Genomic DNA, 4,298 nt, shown 5'->3' with positions numbered 1-4,298 from the left:
GTAACAATGTTTGTTACTGAAGCCATGCTTGATGTTGTAACAATGTTTGTTACTGAAGCCATACTTGATGTAACAATGTTTGTTACTGAAGCCATACTTGATGTTGTACTACCCTTGGAACTACTGCTGGTTAGTGTAACAATGTTTATTGTATAAGAACAATGTTACAGATGTCACATTATCCTTGGAACAACTTCTTCCTACCACCTGACACTACAATATCCACTGTTTGTTTAACAAGCTTCTGTGATGGCCACTGAGGTACATTTTAGACTACACAATTTAAACTGGAATGACTGTTATTCCAATTTCTTTCTCATTAAAACAAATTCTCATTTTGAGGTATGGCTAGAAATTTGTGGACTTTTGACTGGTGGGACTTTGTAAACTTGAAATCCTTGTTTATCATTCTTGAACTGTTCCAGCTGATGTGCCTAGTTTCACTTAATTTGCAAATGAGGAAGATACTTGAGTGTGTGTAAACATCAAGCATGGCTTCAGTAACATTGTTATAACATCAAGCATGGCTTCAGTAACATTGTTACACTAACCAGCAGTAGTTCCAAGGGTAGTACAACATCAAGCATGGCTTCAGTAAACATTGTTACAATATGAAACCATTACTGTACTGAGTTGTGATACAACACTGCATGAAGAATGAAGTTGGTCCCTATAGGCAGAGAAATTCATCCAAATAAAGCTTGTTTTAAGAACCCTGAATCCTCCAAAAACTTGTATTTAAATATTTTGTCCAGCCATTGTTTTTTCTGTTAACTCAGTTTCCAACTGTACGTTTTTTAGCACAAAATGTAAACATGTATAGTGCAGGATATTATCAGTACATCTTTGTCCTTGGAACACTTATCAGTGGGAACTTTATCGAGAACTATTGTTTTGTGGAACTAGGTGATAGAAACAAAACCACTGTATACTGGGCCCGAGAAGGAAGTGTGAAGAGTTTACCTAATGATTTCTGTCTAACCATGCCACCAAATGTTAGGATTGAGTTTAGTGTACTCTTGAAATAGTAATATTTTTGTCTATAGCAAGTTTGTGCTGAACAGTAAGTACAGATATCATTGTTTGTTTCATTAAATTATCTGTTTCTGTAAAAACTGAATTATTTTCACCGATTTAATGCACAAGTTTTAGGCCAGCACTCTGACTAGCCTCTGGAGGGGCCTCGTCAGCACCTTGTACTTCTATAATTCAGTCCATTAAACATGAAAGTTTAAAGTCATGTTTCTGTTCTTCCATGGTTACCAAGATGTAAAAATGTCTACTGCTTTTATTGACATTATTTTGTTTTGCCTGCTTCCAGTTCTTGCGAGATGAACTCCAATATGAAAGTGGTTATGAACGACAGAAAGTATTTCATGGTAGTGATAAACACATTAGTGTTGATGAGTTGTGGAGATCATGGAAGGTGTCTGAAGGTAAGATGTAGGTGTCTGTAACATATTTAAATATTATCCATCCCGTTTCTTTGATACATTTGGTAAAAGAAATAGTCCTTTCACTTGATGTTTATAAACTTAACTGCAAATGACATCACCTTACTGAATACAGCCATTACATCATAATCAATGAAAGGCTGGAGTTTAAGAGTAATATCCACTTTCTTCAACATTGTATTACTTCGGAAAACACCTGAGAACTGGTTATTCTAATAGGTGAGAAAATTTATCTGTTGTAACTGTATTAATGTATTGAACAATACCTTTCCTTTTTCAGACTAAATCTTTGTATGTTGCTCTTGAGACTTTCAATGTAAACTGAGTAGGTTAGACAATAGTGTCAGCTCTCATTACTCTAGCCACAAATGATACTTGGCTCTTGTTATTCTAGTTAGAAATAATACAGCATATATAGCTAGAAATCTTAAAGGCGTTAGAAATGATAGAGCATATATAGCTAGAGATCTTATAGATGTTAGAAATGATACAGCATATATAGCTAGAGATCTTAAAGGTATTAGAAATGATAGAGCATATATAGCTAGAAATCTTAAAGGTGTTAGAAATGATAGAGCATATATAGCTAGAAATCTTATAGACGTTAGAAATGATAGAGCATATATAGCTAGAGATCTTATAGATGTTAGAAATGATAGAGCATATATAGCTAGAAATCTTATAGATGTTAGAAATGATAGAGCATATATAGCTAGAAATCTTAAAGGTGTTAGAAATGATAGAGCATATATAGCTAGAAATCTTAAAGGTGTTAGAAATGATAGAGCATATATAGCTAGAAATCTTAAAGGTGTTAGAAATGATAGAGCATATATAGCTAGAAATCTTAAAGGTGTTAGAAATGATAGAGCATATATAGCTAGAGATCTTGAAGATGTTAGAAATGATAGAGCATATATAGCTAGAGATCTTAAAGATGTTAGAAATGATAGAGCATATATAGCTAGAGATCTTATAGATGTTAGAAATGATAGAGCATATATAGCTAGAGATCTTATAGATGTTAGAAATCATAGAGCATATATAGCTAGAGATCTTATGGTGTTAAAAATTATACAACTTATATAGCTAGAGATCTTAACGGTGAGTTGAAAAGCTGTTACTTCAAACTTTTAATATTTTTCATTCCTACAGTGTGTTTGGATCAAATTAAAAATTTAAGGATTTGTATGCTTCAAACATTTCTATGGTAGATTCATAACTTAAAAATAAAATGCTTGTTTTTTTTCACATGAAGATGAGAAATCATCATGCAATAAAACTCCAATCTTTGTTTTCTGTAGTACACAACTGGACGGTAGAAGAAACGGTGCAGTGGCTAGTGGCGTATGTAGATCTGCCTCAGTACGCCCAAACGTTTCGAGATAATGCTGTGGACGGTTCTGCCTTACCAAGGTAAGCCTCAGAAACCTTTCTCATTGAATTTTTGTTGTAATTTTTGAGGGAGTAAAATTAACAACAACTATCTGTAACATTGCCAGGGAGTGTTTTTACTTGGCATGTGGCTATCTAACAATCTTAAGGCCAAAAGGTGGTGCAATGTAATTTTAAGTGTTATTTGTAGACTTAATTATGGTTACAGTAACAACGCTTCATTAGCAAGATTGAGATTTTATTAAAGGTTTTATGAAATATAATTACTTTTGGCCATAGGCCTAAATCAGGTGTTGGTTAATTTTATACAAAACATCATTATTTAGCCTCACTACATTGTATGAAGAGATAATTGAATTTTCCACTGTTGCTATGGCAACTCAAGTTTTTTATGTTGTTGGGGTAATTCAGCTTTCTAGGATAAGTAGTTGGACTAATAGCGAGTATACAGTGCTCTGTATAAAGATCACAGAATGTTTTATTGTTAATAGTAACTATGTTCTATTAGAACCATCATTGAATTGGTTGAACTATTTGTAATAACACTTCAGTCACTACTAATCAAATGTTTTTAAAGTTTATCTAGCTGAAACATTTATTTCTATAGCCTTATCCAATCAGTTGTGTGGCTTATGATCTTACCCAATCAGGTTGTGTGGTTTATAATCTTACCCAATTAGATTGTGTGGTTTATAATCTTACCCAATTAGATTGTGTGGTTTATTATTTTATCCAATCAGGTTGTGTGATTTATAATCTTATCCAATCAAACTGTATGGTTTAACTTTACCCTAATTAAGTTATATTACGTTTTTCACTAATTAAAAGAAAGTTTTGGCTTCAGTAACAAATTCCTTAGTTAAATATATTTCAAAACAAATGGTTTTAGTTTCTGTTTTACTTTGATTCTGTCACCATCTGATCAGGTGTGTAGTATTTTGTATCTATTCCTACATATCAAGAAACATTACGTCTGTACGTATAAGTACATTTACCTGTTCAAAGATAACTTTCATGTCTTGTAGGACCATGTCGTGACCTCCAAAATATGTGTAGTTTTAATATATTTTATATAGTTTCAGCATAATTAATTTGCTTTACATAAACTTGGCATTTCCGTATCGGCTCTAACAATTCCAGCTATTTTCATAATTGAATATGTAGTTAAGTGGTTTAAATATCTATATTGTAAATGTTTTTGTCTTCGGAATATGTTTAAATTATGCAAAATTGCTCTTTAATTCAGTTTCCTTTCTTTGATATGAACAATATATAATAAAATCATATACTGTACTTGTAAAGTGAGTAAGAACAAGTTATCACATCTTTAGTGTGAACAACATATAATAAAATCATATACTGTACTTGTAAAGTGAGTAAGAACAAGTTATCACATCTTTAGTGTGAACAACATATAATAAAATCATATACTGTACTTGTAAAGTGAGT

General features: G+C 32.2%; 1 protein-coding gene across 1 annotated transcript in view; it reads left to right on the top strand.

The window, feature by feature from the left end:
• Nucleotides 1-908: 908 nt before the first annotated feature.
• Nucleotides 909-4,298, top strand: part of LOC106476880 (stromal interaction molecule 1-like) — a 10,412-nt gene continuing 7,022 nt past the window's right edge. Inside the window, exons 1-3 of the mRNA XM_022380620.1 lie at nt 909-1,063; nt 1,322-1,436; nt 2,759-2,870. The gene's annotated coding sequence lies outside the window, so the exon portion shown is untranslated. The remainder of the gene's footprint in view (nt 1,064-1,321; nt 1,437-2,758; nt 2,871-4,298) is intronic.

This window comes from Limulus polyphemus, unplaced genomic scaffold (assembly GCF_000517525.1).
Source record: "Limulus polyphemus unplaced genomic scaffold, Limulus_polyphemus-2.1.2 Scaffold11948, whole genome shotgun sequence".
In the NCBI taxonomy this organism is placed as follows: Eukaryota; Metazoa; Arthropoda; class Merostomata; order Xiphosura; family Limulidae; genus Limulus; species Limulus polyphemus.
This window is presented reverse-complemented; position numbering and strand designations above follow the sequence as displayed.